Source organism: Stegodyphus dumicola, chromosome 6, assembly GCF_044657685.1.
Source record: "Stegodyphus dumicola isolate Sdum_Otavi_A_Nest chromosome 6, ASM4465768v1".
Lineage (NCBI taxonomy): Eukaryota > Metazoa > Arthropoda > Arachnida > Araneae > Eresidae > Stegodyphus > Stegodyphus dumicola.
The window spans coordinates 132,260,764-132,280,183 of NC_140773.1; positions in this window are offsets into that span (position 1 = coordinate 132,260,764).

The window sequence follows — 19,420 nt, forward strand, 5'->3', positions numbered from 1 at the left end:
AGATATCTTAGCCAGGAGGCCATTGATTGGGTTTGACAGATTTGGAAAGCTAATAAATAGTATTTAATAAATATAATATTATTAAACGAATCGGATTTATATAAACCAAATAAAATTCTTATATCGAACACAACTGAAACTCGATATAACTTACACTGATAAACTGATGTGTAATAACACTGATAAATTAAAATACATTAATTCTACATAGATAATTTTTTGTAATGTATTTCGCTGGGAATGTCTGGCCCAAAATCCTGATTATATATACCCTTATTTTAAGGTTATCACATATCTGATAGTTTGACTTTTACCTCAAAACACAAAGAATCCACAAAATTCAGTAAAATTAATAACTTTATTTCCCTGTTGAAAATTCTCTGAATCTTTTCAAATATAAAAGCACACGCGCCAAGCAGTTTGCTTTAAATAAATATATGCAGCAACGAGAAGATGCGCTTTTGACAGCAACTTGTTTCGAAAATCGAAAATTTTCTCAATGTAAGAGATTTGTCACTTAAATTAATTTTTCATTAAATAAAAAAACAAAATAGAATCGCATATTATTAAAAGAATTTTATTGATAATTCAGATTCTGAAAACAAGAACATTGTTGTTATAAAAAACAAAGAAAGAATAAACAACATATTTCATTCAACGGGGGCCAACTTTGGCGCATGAACTTTTCAACATAAAAATATTTGAAGCATGTTATGGATAAAGGTTTATTTGATTATGGCAAAGTACTCGATGGTTATTTGCTTAAGGTGAGGGATGCCTTCGTTCGAGGACTGCCTAACGGAAATTGGCTTGCATACATGTTATACATATGGAAAACTAAGAATATCATCCTGGCAACCAGCCCGTTTGCCGGGATTCGAACCCCGGACAGAACCACCAGTTGTTCCGTTAGACTCCGCTCAGTCGCTGGTGGGCTGACCGATAACGGAAAAGTTCAAAATTTCATATTAGAGGAAAAGTGGTAGCATAGTATAATTCGAAGTTATTGCCATGTCAGTAATGTGAAGAGATTTCAAGAATGTTTAATTATTTTATTTAGCTTATGACAAACTAAATAAAATAATTAAACATTCTTGAAATCGCTTCTCTTAACATACTGATAGTTTGACCTGCATTCAAACCCCCGTGAACAAGCTGATTGCATGGGCGTTTTTATGGTTTTAACTTTTCGTAGTGCGAGATTGTTTCCCTTAGAAAATCTGTCACGAAAGCATACCTCCCCTTAGACAGGTCGCCTTCACGTGCTTAATAATCTAACAAGCCAAACCAAACACAACCCGAGCGAGGACTCGTAGTCAAAGCACGTCATCATGAAAAGCTAACTAAAATTGGCTCATATTCACATTAAACATGGGCAGCAAAAATTCGCTAAACTGGTCTGCAGGCAATCCATTCGTCAGGATTTGAACCCGCTTCAAACTATTAGTATTCAACGATTTTACCACTACTTCGTTGGCGGCCTTTTGTAGTATCTATAAGAAAAGTAATCGCAAAGACACAATCATTGCGTACCGACGGATGAATTAAGTTCGGAATTTAAAGAATAACTTTCATTCGTGCTATTGCTGTTAGCATTGACATTTGGACAGATGCTAATTTATTTTAAATTCTTTTAATGTAATTAATTTATATCTTTAAATAATTGATCTTCTGACTGTAATTTTTTGTGCAGAGTATATCTAACCCTTCCGTACACTAACTGTTTTAATTAATTTACACTCCATTAATTTTAAGAGATTTTATATCGATAGATTTCTTTCCAAAAATGTTTCAAGGATTACATATTTTTTTCTTTATATTTCAAAACATTTTGGATTTAAAATCTTAATAATAAAAATTTTAAAACAAATATTTCTAGAAATTCCTTCGGCGTATTCATTTATTCCATTTAGTTGAAGTTTCGAGTAGAATATCTTCCTTTCAACATTCATATAATTTTTATATGTCAGTTCGCCATTTCTACTGAACATAGAGCCACATACGAGTACAAAACTCAGGCATGCTGAGAGCACAGTTTTAACATTTAAGAATGTAAAAAGAAGAATATACCATTATAATAACGCACATTTGAAATACGAAGGCAAACAAGAAAGCTGGTTGCAACATTTTATATTTTTTCCTGACGAATCAGAAATTGTAATCATTTTTCAATACAAAAATAAAATATTTGATTCTATAACATATAGGCATAAAGGCGTCCTCCGTTACAATTCTTATTTTTTCTTGTTTCTACTAAAATTCGACAATGTACTATAACAACGTCGGATCCTGTTTGACTTTCATTTGTATAAAGTACCACAAGGCAAACAGTTGTAAAACGATTTATCTTCTTTCGCAAACAGATAATACACAGATAATACATATCGGCACACATATAGTCGGCACACAGATAATACATACCTGCTGTCTGACAAAGATACTTCACTCTAAGGACTTTTTCCTAAAGTGCTCTTTTCAAAGAGACTTCACATCCTATTAAGACCTTTGTGTCAACTGACAGCCGCCTGCAGAAAGGTAGGGGAAGGAAGAACAGATCGCGTCGTCAACACGTCTTAATCTTCGCGAAATTCGGGCTTCGTGTATACACGTCTTAAGTATTTTTCGTGCGATTTGAATTTCGTGTAAAGACGTCTTAAGCATTTTTAAAGGAATTCCAAAAACGTTTAAACACGTCTTAAGCAGTTAAAGGGTTAATAAATGTGTGTTTCATCTTGTTACACGGTGCCTTATTCAACCACGAAACCATCACAATACGCTCTCCTAATGATCATTAGAGGTTAGAAGGTTAGAGCGTTGGAAAACGGAAGTGGCGTAACGTTAAGCCTAACATACAACGACAGTTCGAAGGGTCTTGGATATTCCGCAAAGGTGAGAAACCTTTTGTAATTTTAAAGAAGATTGCTGATAAATGTGCTTGAAAGAGTAATCAAAAGTGATTTGATTTCGGTGCTGAAAGAACTCGGTGAAGAAGCTAATTCCAGTTTAAAAGTCGTAGAATTAAAGGATAAGCTTTTAAGCTGTAAAGAATATTTGAAAGATAAAGATTTTGTCACTGAATGTCTTAATACTGCGGTTGAAGAAAGGAAAAAGTCAGAAGAAATTGCGAAATTACGGTTGGCACAAATCGAAAGTAGCAACGAAGCTAGTAACAGCGCAGAAGATGCATTTCGATTAGATAAGGTTTTGAAAGCTGTACAAGCATTACCGATTTCTGTACCTAAAATGGGTGAAGCATGGAACTTATTTTTGGATTCAATAGAAAGGGCCTTTAAGCATAAAGTACCAAATGAGTTTAAGTCTGAAATTTTACTTAAACTGGTAGGTGACAAATCTTATAATAATCTAGTATATATTAAAGATGATGATTTGAAAGATTCTTAGAAAATTAAAACTTTAATGCTAAAGGAATATGAAACATCTCCAATTATACTTTTAGAAAATGTTCGCCAAGATAAAAGATTTGATGGGGGAAATTCATTTGCAGTTCGGTTCTCGTTTAAGATTATGTTGAACGCATTACTTTAAAAGTAGAAACCTCAAGGATTTTGATTGTTTAATTAACTTAATCATTTTTGAAAAACATTTTCAAGTATTGGATGCCATGTTGCAGTTCGACAAGGTGAAAGTTGGGTATGTCTCGAAGAACTAGCGAAGGGAATGCGACGTTTATTTCATCGCGAAAGGTAAACCTTAAATATATTCCTCCACATATGAGAAAAGAATCTTCAAAGCAAGAAGGATATTCTTCGAAAAGAAAATAATGTTATATTTGTAGAAGCTATCAACGCATCGCAAGAAATTGCACAGAGAAAAGAAGAAAGAACGAAACTGGGTTAAGCTTCGAATTATGGTAAATTGGTGATTTTTTGGAGAAAATTTGGCGACCAACCCTGCTACAGCAACCTGCTAGTTTTTTTTTTTTTTTTTTTTTTGATGCCATTTTGTTTTTACAAAGTAAAGACTTTTTTTTAGTCCAAAATTTTTTCCAAAAATCTGCTAGCCGAATTACGCTTATGCTAGAACTTTTATGGAACAAAAGTGCTTAATCATGACGAAGCTTAGGTGCGAAATTGGGAGAAAGTGCTTGCCGCGTTTTTAAGAATTGCACATACACGGTATCCATGTACACTTCGACCTATTTTCACTTAAAAAAACATTGAGAATCCCAGAATTGCACAAAAATGTCAATGCGCACACTTATGACTTTATCCATGTACACTGCTAAAGTCCTAGCTAGTAACCTTTGTCGCCTTACCAAAATGTCGCCAAACTACCTGTTACCATATTCCAAAGATTAGCCCGAAACTGCAGTACATAAGAAGGGAAAGAATGATTCCAAAACTTCAAGAAATTTAAACAGAACATCAGAATAAGAATTCATCGTAGCTAAAGTAGATTCATTCCATCTACGATCCGAATTCGCAGAACGCATCGTTCAGCCATTGCAGAAAGTAAATGTTTTTATTAACTCTGAGAAAACAGAAGCTATCGTAGACTTTGGAACGCAGATAACGATCGTACATTCATCGCTCATTCCAGATTTAGAAGACAGAGAAGAGTAAAATATTGCTACCACCTGCTGCTGCTGAAAACCGATCAATATCAGTTTAAAGTGTTACCTTTTGGTGTAAGGAACGCAGCAGCAACAGAGGGTAATGAATAACGAGCTAAAAGAATTTCAACAATCTTCAAGATTGACGACATAACTATATTTTCCACCGATTTCGACACTCATCTTCAAGATCTGAATAAAGTTTTCATCAAACTAGAGCCACTTGGATTTACTATCAATTCGAAGAAATGTTCTTTTGCAAAACCTCAAATTAAATATTGAGAACACATTATTGGATCAGGGAAACATCAACCAGATCCCGATAAAATGTTGGTGAATCAAGAAACTGAAACGCCGAAAACGAAAAGAGATCTTAAAAGTGTGTTAGGATTATGTAATTATTATCGCGATTATATCCCAGGGTATGCAGAGTTCGCTTACCCACTAACGGAACTTACGAAAAACAAAAAAAACAGAAATGCTCGAATGGAAAGAAATTCATGACTCAGAATTTCAACAACTGAAGGAAAGATTAGCGATGTCAATGGAACTGATCACTCCCACACTGCAGGATCCGTTTGTCATTCATTCTGACCCATCTCAAATCGGAATAGGTGCATGTTTATCACAGCAAAAGGGGAGAGAAACAATTTCTCGTGTGCTACGGGAGTAAGAAATTATCGGAACCTCAATAAAGCTGGTCTACTATAGAGCGTGAAGCTTATGCTACAGTATGGGCATTGAAAAAACTTTGAACCATGGATATTTGATTCCCCTGTGAAAATTCTGACCGATCACAATTTATAGTGAGAAATGCTCCGCAATCGTCCAAATTGCAAGATGGGCCATAGCGTTAAAGAAATATAATATAATATAGAAATAGAACATTACCCTTGAAGAGCATTACCCTCCTGATGCATTATTCAGACACCCCACCTGTGAACCTTGAACATTATTTACTGTTAATATTCACCAATAATTTATATAATTAATGACTAGATAGTTTGCTTTGCTTTTCTTAATAATTTTACAATTTTTTGAAAATAAGATGTTTATTTCAAAAAATTGTATCTCACTATGTAAGTTGAAATAGAAAAAACAATTTATTGGATAACAAATATTCGAGTCAAGTGGTAAATTTAGATATTTTTTGAAGGAGAATAATCATGTTGCAACGTGATAATTAAAGAGAACTTTAAAACAATCTGTTCTAGAGAGAAATGATTTTCTGTGGAATGAAAATTTTTTATTCCATGTAAATGAAAATAATATAATTTTGTACTTATGCAAGTAATCTGAATAGAGAAATTTTGATAATGTTTTATTGATAATTTCATATATAAATATAAGAAGCTAAATAATTTTAGTTTCATCATTAGATTAATACTAGCATGGGCATATTTTAACATGTTTATAAAAAATATTACCTTGTTTTCTTTGGTTAAAAATTAAGAAATTGTTATAATAATAATATTTGGAACCAGTGGGAGAAGTTAAGAAAAATGTGTTATCTATGTTTATATAGTTAATTGATGTGTAATTATAGGTATTATATAGTAGTTGACATTTGAATGTAAGTGTAGAATGTTTAAATGGAAATTTAGATTTATTTCTTCTTGTTCTCATTGATCGCAAACACTTGCTAGATTTTAGTTTTTAGATTGCTGAATGATTTGTAAACAGTATCAATAACAAACTTACGACGGGTGTGTAGTAGCTGGCGATTGTTTGGCGATCAACAAGCGCGCTTGGCGCGTGCATTTCATTTTCAGCCTCTTCTCCAAAGAGACCAGCGGCCGAGCGGTAAAGACGCTGAACACTGATAGTTCGGTCCGAGTTTCGAATCCCGCGAACGGGCTGGCTGCATGGGCGTTTTCATGGTTTTCGACATGTGTAACGTGTATACGAGCCAGTTTCCCTTAGAAAGTCCTCCACGAAAGCATCCCTCCCTTTAGGAAGATAGTCCTTGTGTGCTTTGCCATAATTGCGTAATCCAATCCAAATCTCCAAAGAGGATTAATGTATTTTAGGAGAGTTGCATGTTAGCCAAAGAAGAGGAAGGTACCTTTTTTTGCTATGCTGTAGGAGCGATGGCAACCTTGAGCTTGCCAGATCCGAGTGCCTCTTTTCCTAGCACAATGTTTTTTATTTGACCGAAAGTTATAACAAGGAGTTCGCATGTGGTGTTCTCTTCTGTCTCATTTGAACGTGAAAATACGTGATGGCGATGCGTATTAAGTATAGAAGCTTTCAACAAACTGCTTAATTCTAAATTTTGCGTCTACTGTACCAATCGTAGTAATTTGTGCAACATTTATCTTTTTTGATATTGCTTGTTGAACGCGTCTACGGTGCGGCCTTACATACACATCAGCATTGTGGAGATCATCGACGACCGATGCTGACTTAGCAAATTACCAGCGTGGTGACGTCATCGCAGCCTAGCGACGTGTGTAGCACACGACACCAACAGGAGTTAGCGTCCAAACGTGGAGGAGAGTGGAGCAAAGCAGATGCGAGCGGATGGCTTGCTTGTCTTCAAGAGTTAAAGAAGACAGACGGTCTTCTTTGGTGTTTAAGTGTCCTTAGCTGATCATACTATTTAAAGCTAGTTGTGGATATTAATAGAATAACGTATTCTATCAACGCCGGAAGAACTAATAGTGTGTGAGAATTGTTCATCATTACATGAATTCTGCAACATTAATTTTTACTTACATTTTATTACTTTTATCTATTTCTTATTAGTAAAATAAAAGCATGTAACAATGCAATATTCGTGCTCTATGAAAGTAAAACCTACGAACTTTGACGACCAACCGTGTGGCAACGAGCTTATCAACGAACTTCAAATCGAAAGTGTGCCAGTAGCATTTTGAACTGTGTATTGAACTGACTGAGTGAACTGTACTCACAAGTTATTGGATTTATTGGATTACTGTTTAAATGTGTGGATTACCCCAATTGATGACGATCATCTGTCGGGTGAGTACAAAACTTTCTTTCCAATATGAAGTTAGTAGAAATTCCAGAATTGGAAGCAGCTTTAAAGAATAGTAAAAGTTCTGAAATCAAAAGTTTGCATAAGCTTATTTTTAATACTGATAGAGATCGAAATAACCGGAAGAGGTTACGTGAATTTTCTGGCTTTACATTTAAACCAGATTCTGAAGAATTTAATAAGAAAATAGATACAGTGCAGAATAGTTTTACTTTGAATGAGTTAATTAAAGTTTGCAATGCATTGTGCATAAATTCAGAAGGTTTAAAATCAGAAGTAGTAACCCGAATTGTCTCTTTCCTATGTGATTTATCTGTATTATTTGAAAATATTTTGCATGAAGAAAATAGTGATATTGAAGATGAAACTATTAATCAAATTTCTGAAGTAGTGCTTGATGATAATCAAAGAGACAATCCTGGTTTTTATGAGTGTCAAGTAAATAACAGTATGCAGCTTCCAATTCAAGATCATTTTAAACCTCATCTTAGTTTTTCCGATATTGAAAGTATTGTTAATTCTTTTTCTGTTAATGCATATGAAAATGTTGATAAATTGATCGATGAATTTGAAGATGTTATAAATTCTTTGAAATTGAGTGATTTGCATAAATTAGTTTTTGCTAAAAGATCATCAAAAGGTAAAACGAAACTATTTATTCAGAGTGAACCTAAAATTAATGACTGGTGTAAGTTAAAAAAGATTTTGAAATCTGAATTTGGTAAAGCTTTTAATTCAGCTGAATTGCATTAAATGTTATGTAAGCGTAATTTAATGCCTCATGAATCTTTAGATGAGCATTTTTTGAAAATGAAAGAAATATGTTCACGAGGTAACATTGAAGATGCTTCATTATTTAAATATGTTATTGAGGGTATTCCCGATTCTGTAGTGAGAAAAACTATACTATATGGTTGCGAAACAATATCTGAATTTAAACAAAGGTTAAATATTTATGATAGAATGAGATAGGACAATGATAAGTTTAAAAAACTGAAACCGAAAGTAGACACCCAAGTTAAAGATAGAAGTAAGCTTGCGTCATCAAACCGAAATCGATCTAACATTAATAAGGTCAAATGTTTTAATTGCGAGGAATTTGGGCATAAGTCTGTGTAAACAAATCGAAGGGGATAAAATGTTTTAAATCTGAAAAGTTTGGGCATAAATCAACTGACTGTCAAGACCAGCCCGAGAAACAAGCAGCTGTATTGCAACGAATTTCTGATAAGCATAGAATTATGAAGACTGTAGAAATAAATAATCATTTAGTTGATAGTCTAGTTGACACTGGTTCAAATGTCACGATATGCAGCGCCGAGTTACACAAGCAGATTGGTTCTCCAAGTTTAAATTGTAGCGATATCACATTAAACGGAATTAAATCGAAGCAAACGTATCCCATTGGCTTTTTTATTTCTGATATGTCAATTGATAGTTTTTGACTTCGTACGAAAATTTATGTGGTTAAGTAATTACGTAATCAAATTGTATTAGGTTTAGATTTAATGAATCAGTTTAACTTCTCTTTTACCGAGAATGGCCTTCAAATGATTTCTCATCGGAATAAAAGTAATGTAAACCTGCTAACTGCTGAGTCATATCGAAATGTTAACGTTCGTTGCGTTATGGGAAATTTGAATATTGCTGTGTCATTGAAGAATGTTTATGATCTTTCTCAATCGTCTGGCGTCTCCGTTAATGTAAACAAAAGTCCTGAAAGCGGAAGTGGCTCGACGTTTACCTTTCACATCTGGTGAATGCTATTTCTGTCAACGAGATTGAGTTATCGCATATTTCAAATGTAGAACATAAAGAAAGACTGTGTAATTTAATTAATTCGTACCAGCCTCGGAAAAATAGACAATCTGATTTTAAGATGCCAATAAATTTATGAGATGAAATTCCTGTCTGTCAAAATAGAAGATACATATCTTTCGCGGAACAAAAAATTGTTGACAATCAAATTAATGAATGGCTAAAGAAAAAAATAATAAAGCCTAGCAACTCTAACTATGCGGCGCCTATTGTTTTGTGTAGCAAGCGAGATAATTCTAAAAGACTGTGCTTTGACTATCGGAAATTAAATAAGAAGATTATTAAAGACAAATTTCCACTGCCTTTAATCCCGGAAATTCTTGATCGTTTAGAACAATCAAAGGTCATCACGACCCTAGATTTGAAAAATGGCTTTTTCCATGTAGACATAGATGAAAAGTGCACAAAATACACCGCGTTTGTAACACATAATGCTATTTACGGATTTCTTAAAGTTCCTTTTGGTTTACGTATTAGTGCAAATGTGTTTCAAAGATAAATTTATTCAGTATTTCGCGACTTGTTAAATGAGGGTGTACTAATTATTTATATGGATGATATAGTCATACCGGCTAATGATGAAGTTGAATGTTTAGACAAATTAGAAAGAGTATTCAAAACTGCTTCGGAATATGGATTACAAATAAATTTCAAAAAGTGCCAATTCTTAAAACGTAAAATTGAATTTTTGAGACATGTAATTGGAAACGGAACTATTCAACCATCACCTTCCAAAACTGTTGCTGTTCGAAACTTTCCACAACCGCGTAACTGTAAACAACTACAAAGCTTTTTAGGACTAACAGGTTATTTTCGTAAATTCATTCCGCATTATCCTAAAATAGCTAAACGTCTTAGTGACTTACTTAGAAAGGGCATTGGTTTTAAGTTCTATTCCGAACAACAGGAAGCTTTTTGCAGATTAAAAGAAATTCTTTCTCAAGCACCTGTTCTACATATATTTAAGCAAGGATATCCATTAGAACTTCATACTGATGCTAGTAGTCAAGGCTTTGGTGCATTACTACTCCAATTATCTGATGATGGTAATTATCACCCAATCCAGTATATGAGTAAGAAGACTTCACCGCAGCAAGAGAAACTCTGTAGTTACGAATTAGAAGCCCTTGCAGTTATAGAAGCTCTGAAGAAGTTTAGAAACTATTTGTTAGGGTCTAAATTCAAAATTGTAACTGATTGTAGTGCTTTTCAGAAAACTTTAAATAAGAAAGATTTAACTCCTAAAATTGCGAGATGGGCAATGTTCATTGAAGAATTCGATTACGAAATTGTACATAGTTCAGGAAGCCAAATGAAACATGCTGATGCTCTAAGTAGAAACGCTTTAATTTTAACATCATACACATCCGATGTAACTGAGAAGATTCGGCTAGCACAACAACAGAATGAAGATGAACGTGTGAAACTGATAAAGAATTTAGTTGTGAAGGGAGAAGAAAATGGATTCTTCGTGAGAAATGATATTTTGTACAAATTTGAAAATGGTAAAGATCTGCTAGTAGTGCCAGAATCCTTACAGAACGAAATCATACGGAAGGTACATAAAAAAGGTCACTTTGCTGTAGATAAAACTGTGAATTCCGTAGAGCAAGAATTCTATATTCTCAGACTAAAATGCAAATTTGAAAAAGTAATTGCTAACTGTATAGAATGTACACTGTACAACAAGAAGCAAGGAAAAGCAGAAGGATTTCTTCATCCTGTACCGAAAGAAAACGTTCCCTTGAGTACGTTCCATGTCGACTTTATTGGACCTCTTCCATCAACGAACAATAGATACCAACACATTCTAACTATGGTCGATGCTTTTACGAAATTTACTTGGTTCTATCCAGTGAAATCACCAACTACGCAAGAAGTTATTTCGAAATTGAAGCAACAACAGACTGTATTTGGAAATCCAGCCAGAATCATTTCAGATCGAAGTAGTGTCTTTACATCGAAAGAATTTTCAGCTTATTGTACAGAAGAAGGCATAGAACATGTTAAAATTACTACTGGTATTCCAAGAGGTAACGGACAGATTGAGAGAATCCACAGAATTTTGATTCCTGTTTTGTCAAAATTATCACATGAGGATTCAACCAAATGGTTTAAGTATGTTCCAGATGTCCAGAGAATAATCAACAGTACAACTACGAGAAGTACGAAATATTCACCGTTTGAACTTCTCATAGGCACGAAAATGAAGAACAAGGAAGATCTGAGAATTAGTGAGATATTGAATGAAGAATATTTAAAAAAGTTGATGCAAGAACGTGATGAAATGAGAGAAGATGCGAAAAACAACATTTTGAAAATACAAGAAGAGAATCGTAAACAATTTAACAAAAGACGAAAGAAACCGAAACTGTATAAGATTGGCGACTTGATAGCCATTCAGAGAACTCAGTATCGGACTGGTTTGAAACTACGACCTAAGTTTCATGGACCGTATAAAATCATAGTTGTTAGATCAAATGACAGATATGAAGTCGAAAAAGTAGGATGCCATGAAGGACCGAATTTGACATCTACTGCGGCTGACTGTATGAAGCCATGGTCAAAAATTGATTGATGTTTGTATCAGCTCAAACCTAAAGACCTGATAATCTTTTTTCTTTTTTTTTTTTTTTGTTTTTGTTTTTTCTTACTTTGTTTGCAGTTAGGTGATAGTGACGTCCACTCAACAGATATCGAGGACGATGCCTCTTCAGGCTGGCCGAAGATATGGAGATCATCGACGACCGATGCTGACTTAGCAAATTACCAGCGTGGTGACGTCATCGCAGCCTAGCGCAGTGTGTAGCAGACGAGACCAACAGGAGTTAGTGTCCAGACGTGGACGAAAGTGGAGCAAAGCAGATGCGAGCGGATGGCTTGCTTGTCTTCAAGAGTTAAAGAAGACAGACGGTCTTCTTTGGTGTTTAAGTGCCCTTAGCTGATCATACTATTTAAAGCTACCTGTGGATATTAATAGAATAACGTATTCTATCAACGCCGGAGGTTCTATCAACTAATAATGTGTGAGAATTGTTCATCTTCAAATGAATCTTGCAACATTAATTTTACTTACATTTTATTACTTTTATCTATTTCTTATTAGTAAAATAAAAGCATGTAACAATGCAATATTCGTGCTCTATGAAATTAAAACCTACAGCATTGCGTATTTTCATTCACATTTATTTACAAGATAAGCTCAACTCTCAACTTATGTCAAAAACTGCAAAAAGCATTGACTGATAAAAATCAAACCGAAATAAATAGTATAGATCATATGCATGAACTGCAGTTTATGCAAACTTGGAGGAAATGTAGCATCGCCGGTTGAAACTCTAAGCTATATCATAGTCAACAACATAGCGGTGTGCAGAAAAGAATTTCGGATATATCTCTAGATATCAGCCCTAAAGTATCTTTTGCGCCTTGTTGTAATCACAGTTTGAAACTTGTCGTAAACTACGCTGCGAACAACAATTTATTCAGTGCAAAATTATTAGATATGCAAATTTTTTTTTTAATTTTAAGGTAATAAATAGTGTTCAGCAATATCACGTTTAGTACATTATTTCGCTTCGCTTGCAGTGTTACTTTTATATAACATACGCTGACTTTTCTGACCTACAATCAGCCGAAGCCCACGAAATTCCTCGTGGCAAGGAGCTCTGTCTTTCGCAACAGCCTTGAGCATCTTACAGGTGACAGTGCAAATTAGCTTAGTTTTGCTCCCAAGTATGATGGCGAGTACCCGTGGGAAAACGGGTCCAAGCGTCTCGTATCTCTCTTCCCCTACCACCAAATTCTCGAGAGGACTTTCGGCTCACCGTATATTTAGAATGTCCCCATGCCGCACGGACACTATATATTTACAAACATTCATGCCTTCTCCGGGATTTGAACCCGGGCCCTTCGGCACAGCAGTCAGCAGCGTTAATCACTATAACGGTTGTGCGGCTTTTTATAACTTAAATATATGTATAATTCTTCAATAAATAGGTTTGAGTGTGAGTTTAACAAAGCATAAAATGTTTGCATATTTAGACAAATTGAAAGATAAAATGTAATTATTTGTTTTTTCATATTATTATGTTAATAATACTTCATTTTAATCGTTAACCATAAGTAATTTCCCTTTCATACCGTCAGTGCAGTGAAAAAGGCGCTCGCTAGACATTTTCACGACGGCGCCGATTAGGCTTGGAGCGGGCCTGGTGATATGGCGTGTTTACGAGATTTTTTCTGTGTGTAAAGAGGATGTGAGCCAGTTTTCCTTAAAATGCACTTCGTTAAGTCACCGTACACTTCACTTTGCTACAACTAGTCCAAGACAGTTATTAATTTATTTTGTTTTCATTTATTCATTAATTTATTTGACTGAAATTTTAGTCAGACTGTCAAATACTTGTCATGTTATTGCCCGAAGTATATCTCTTCTATGAACAATTATTATAATCCAGGATATCAATAATTTGATGACACTTCTGACTAAGTGTAAGCCATGGTTTTCCGATACGATAGGATTCTTATCAAAATGACATTTTTCAAGTGACAATTCTAATAGTCAGTAATTTTCAGTTCTCAGGAATTTTGCAAATGTTTTTGATTAAGCCAGTAAAAAAAATATAACGTTTCTTAAATATATGTTGAACAAATTGAAACAAATATTCAGAAGACTATCATGCGTCCATGCGCTGAAATGCAGCTCAGTGTAGAACCATAGAATTACTTAAAATATACAATATCCACATTAAAATTTTACATTTTAATCCATCAGATGTTCAAAGTAAGTGGACACGCAGAGAGATATGTTCAAAACCTCTACTGCTTGAAAATAATTCTTCATCTAAACATCGCCATCATTGAACACCTATTATATTCAAATACAGTGTAGCAAACAGTTGCGTGGAAAACTTGCACTAGAATATCGACACATGGTGTTCCGTGTAGAGACCAGAACACCGACCCATAGAGTTAGGAAGAAACTCTTATCACTACTTTGACCACCACTGTTATAAACTCGGGAGGCATTCTACCTATAGACTTCGACTCTACACGGCAAAGTCAAGTCTGATTGCAAGCTAGAAAATCACACTGATGAAAAGAAACCTGGTATGTCTCCTTGCACTCATCTACCCTATTTCCCAAATAAATCGGTAGGAATGACACCAGCCAGTCCCTGTTCATAGTCGAATCTCTCATATTCGAACTGCACACAAATGCACAATGCTTCGTTACATGAGGGAATGTAAAATATCCTTTTATATTGGTTATTTTTGCTTATTTTCAAAGGCGTGTACTATTTTTCAAAGATTTTCTCATTATCACTCGCTTAATCCCTTCGAGCCGAGTAGCGAAAACGCGCGCTTATCGCTGAGGCCGGCAGTGTCTTACGCGAGCGTCTCTCCAGGGCCGGGGGCTTTTTTGCCACTAAGCCTAAAATCCATGAAATTTCCGAAGTATCAACGCATTGTTTAATAATGCTCTATAGAGTATTTAAACGGCTTATGCTTTATAGATATTTTACTTTAATTACCTTATTTCTTGTTTAAATGCATATTTTACATATTTTATTTTAATTACTCACCATTTTATGAATTTTAACATTATACATCTGAAAACTAAATATATTACTTAAAATTCTCTTTTCGTATGAAAAATTTGAAAACAGGGATCTACACACAGTCCTACGTTACATTCCTTGCACTCGTAATAACTCATTTGCCGTTTTGGAGGATATTTCCGGGAATGTGAACAAACGAAGCATCGTCGTCTCATCTTCTTATCAGTCTCTTCTGAACAAAGTTTTGGAAAATGTCTTTCAGTTAATCTTTCAGAATCAATATCAGAACATCAGAATTTCAGAATCAATATCTGAAATATTTTGCATCATTTCTGCTATTTCATGCTCTGTTAAACATTTTCGACGCTTCGACATTGCAACGGTAAAAACAAAGAACTCACGTCTAACAAGATCTAATTATTTTCTAAAAACTGAACTGCAAATCGAAATACCCAACGCTTTAGAGCAAATAAAACTTCTCTACTTACAGTAAACAACTACCACGTGCGAATAAAGTGCGATTTAAAGAGACGTCATAAATCACGCCATTCGGAAACATTTATTTCCCCGTTTGTTTATATAATCAAAAACACGTGTATGTGAGTCATGCTTCTCTCATTTCGAGTAGAAGGTCTAATGTACATGTATCTGAAACCATATGGACATACAGTGCCATCTTGTGGCAGAAATTATAGTTTGAAAAACGTTCCAAAGTACTGGCACAAATACGTGACAGTCGGTAGAGAACGGAACAATCCCCTGGCACGCCTGCGTCTCGGCCGGTAGGTAAGTGTGTTCGTTGCTGGCACGTATACGTGACAGTCGGCGCGAAGGGGATCGGTCGGAATGACACCAGCCAGTCCCTGTTCATAGTCGAATCTCTCATATTCGAACTGCACACAAATGCACAATGCTTCGTTACATGAGGGAATGTAAAATTTCCTTTTATATTGGTTATTTTTGCTTATTTTCAAAGGCGTGTACTATTTTTCAAAGATTTTCTCATTATCACTCGCTTAATCTCTTATTATTCAAATTTATTCACACAAATCTAATTTTTTACAAAGGAAAAATAAATGTGAAATTTCTTTAATCAAATATTGGCAATACTTAAAAACTTTTGCTGAAATAGAATGTTTTCAATTCCTAAAGTAAAGTGAAAACATAGAATAAAGTAGCGAAGACAGATTATCATCTAAGAATGTAAATATTTATGAGGAATCGATGTGTGAGTGATAAACAGAAAATGGAAAACAACAACCTTCTTTAATATAACAGGTATTACAATCGGATTATTCCAATGAATTAATATTTTGAAACTGGTATGGCAAATAAATTTGTTCTAGGAATATTAGCGTTGCAGACATATACATTTGCTATATGATTATTTCCATTTACATTAGTGAAAATTTTATTGTATTCTCTCTCGGAATGGATAGCACAAATCTCGGCATTAGGTATAATGCCATAATTGAAATAATTTTTATTATAATTACAAGATTGTAGAGTAAACATTCTTTAAAAATGCATTAATTCTAAAATAAGCCTAAAGCTTTTATCAATATTGTATAAATAACTTTGAATATCTGGAGTATTTTTTCTTTAAAAAAATGTCCACTAAATGTAATATTCGAGTTAGATATTTTAAAGGGAATTTATTTCTTCAAAGTACCACACATGCTTTAGTAATATATTTGTACGAATGTGATAGGCATCGTGAAAAATTTATAAAAATATAAACTGACTAATTCTTTACCTTTTATAGCTATTCGTAAAAGGATGAAAATTCGTGTTGAAAAGTATTTGTTGTATGAAATAGTAACGTTACGCCACTGAAAACAATTTTACCACTATGAAAATAGGTACACTCAACTTTCTGCTTATCTAAGGCACCTAAAGTTCCTTTTTATCGATAAAAGGAGAATTTTTCCTTCCCGATATTTTCCTGGAAACTTTCCTCTCTAGTTTGCTACTTACAGAAAAGGATGTTGTGCGAAAATTTAAAAAATACTTGGTTCACCTTTTTATTCACAAAACAAGAATTTAGATCCTGAGATAAAACTTCATTCCAAGCGTGCACTAGACATCTTCTTCAATCAAGGAATGCGATAATTCCCCTACAATAATTGCCTTTTTTTAAAGTTTTTAAGAAATGCAATACTTTTCAGAGAATCTTTAAAATGTTGTCCTCTGAATCTTTCAGTACTGAGAAAGGTTTGATTATTTCTTTAATCTGACTTCAGAATATAAACAGAAATTGATACATCTTAGTCAAATACACGCTTTGTAGTTTTTTGCTTTTGTATCCACTAGTGGTCGAGTTGCTGATGCTGGACAATAAAGCTTATGTTTATGCCTGTATTCAAATCCTGGCGATAATAGAGAATAGAAGTTTAAGTAACATTTCTGCTGTATGTAATTGATTGATTTAATTATAGAAAAGCATTATAGTGCTATCTACAAAGGAAGGAAGAAATGCCACCGTGAAAAACAATATTTAAAAGAAAATAGCTCATATTCATCGAGCAAACACTCAAAGTCACTATAAAAATTACCAGTTCTTAACGGTTCACATCCAGGTAGAACTACAAATATATAGCTAGCCACACAACCACTGGTGAGTACACCCTGGTGGTTAACAAAGAGTTAAGAATATGAGGTACTACAAAAAATTATGGGAAAGGTGCTTATTTTATTGTACCCAACAGCTAGAATGCTGTCTACCTAAAGACATTCCAGTTAGCCAGCTAGCCATTTTAAATAATTAATAATTTATTTTGCTGTTAGAAAAATATGTCTGTCATTTGCAAGGACTTCAAGTGACTTAAGTAAAATTTTGTATTCATTTATAAAAAAGGATTGAAAATAAATAATGAAAGATGCAGTAGAAAATATTGGCAAATTCACAGAAATCGTACACATAAGCACATATCCAACATGCATATTTATTAAGTTTGGGTATTTAATTAATTCGAACCATGCCAAATCTATTCATTTATAAAAGCGATACTTTCTGCAAGGCATCTTGCTATTCGAATGGAAACGTGTTCACATTTTTCTTGCACACGAACAAGGCTATGACTATGTAGTAGCATACCCTATCAAACACTGGGAAAGAACCAGAGAAATATTTCTCGATCTGCATTCCTTTATTCCCAACGTTACTTATATTTTTATGGAAACATTTGCAGGTATATTATACAATTTTTTATATATCAATGTAAGATTTCCTGAAACTTATGTCTAAAATATAAATATTATTTTAATGTTAGATTTAGTAATTGGCGAAGATTTAGACCTACCAAAAAAGGTTTTTCTTCATCATCAGGAATTTGCAAGACTGGAAAGCAGAGGGCGTGAAGGTTTTATTTATACCTAGCGCAGTAAAGCTAACATCGATCAAAATCGATTGAGTTCTTTTGTCTAAATTTACGTTAAGATTGTTTCTTTACTAATTTTAAGTTTCACTTTGGCGTGTTTCTTTTCTGATTTAATAGTATTTGAATGGTTTTGTAGCAGCAAAAATGATCAGGAAAACTGGTAAGATGAAAAGCAGCCAACTAAAAGTTTGAAGGAATTGAAGAAAAATAAATTTTTGGAGACCTCATGATTAGTTAATTTAACTGCAATTCAAGGTTAACGTTTATCAGAAGAAAAAATTGAAAGCAAATTTGGTTTTCGTAAGCATTGTGTAAGACTTTCCATTTATGAGGTCAAACATAATATTCAGCAAATAAAATCATCATTCATTTTATGCTACTTCTAAGATAATCCTTAATTGCATTTCAGAATTTGCCCACCAGCTGCCGGGCGTTAAAGTCGCCGAGCACTCCGGGGTTCGAATCCCGCGAACGGGTTGGCTGCATGGGCGTTTTCGTTGTTTCCCCATGTGTAATGTGTATACGAGCCAGTTTCCTTTAGAAAGGTCTTAAAAAAGGCATCTCTTGCCGTAGGCAGATAGCCCTCGAGGCTTTTTTTATTATAGTCGGTAGAATTTCTCTAGGTTCTCCTTTTTCCAGCCTTCTTCCACACCGAAAAATAAATTTAAAATGCATACGGTTATATTTCATTAACACGCACACACAGAAACACAGAAAAAAAAAGCATACAAAAAAAGGCATAAAAGGTAAAATATAAATCATAACTTAAAAATTTAAAAGAAAAATAATGAATTATTAGATAATTTCCTGAAATATTTTCGTATTAATTAAGATCTGCCATGCTGAAAGGAATGAAAAGGATATAAGAGACTTTGTCTTGTGTATCTAGACTTTCCAATTCAATTCTCTAATCTCATCCAAGACATTAAGTCTCATTCCATAGTCTGTCAACCAAAAAGTCATATTCTTTATACTAAGCCTTTTTATTTAACAAGCTGTTACTGCATGAATGCATGGATATTTGAATTATTAGATACATTAATACATGATATTTGATTGATGCGTTTGTTACATTACTGGTACAA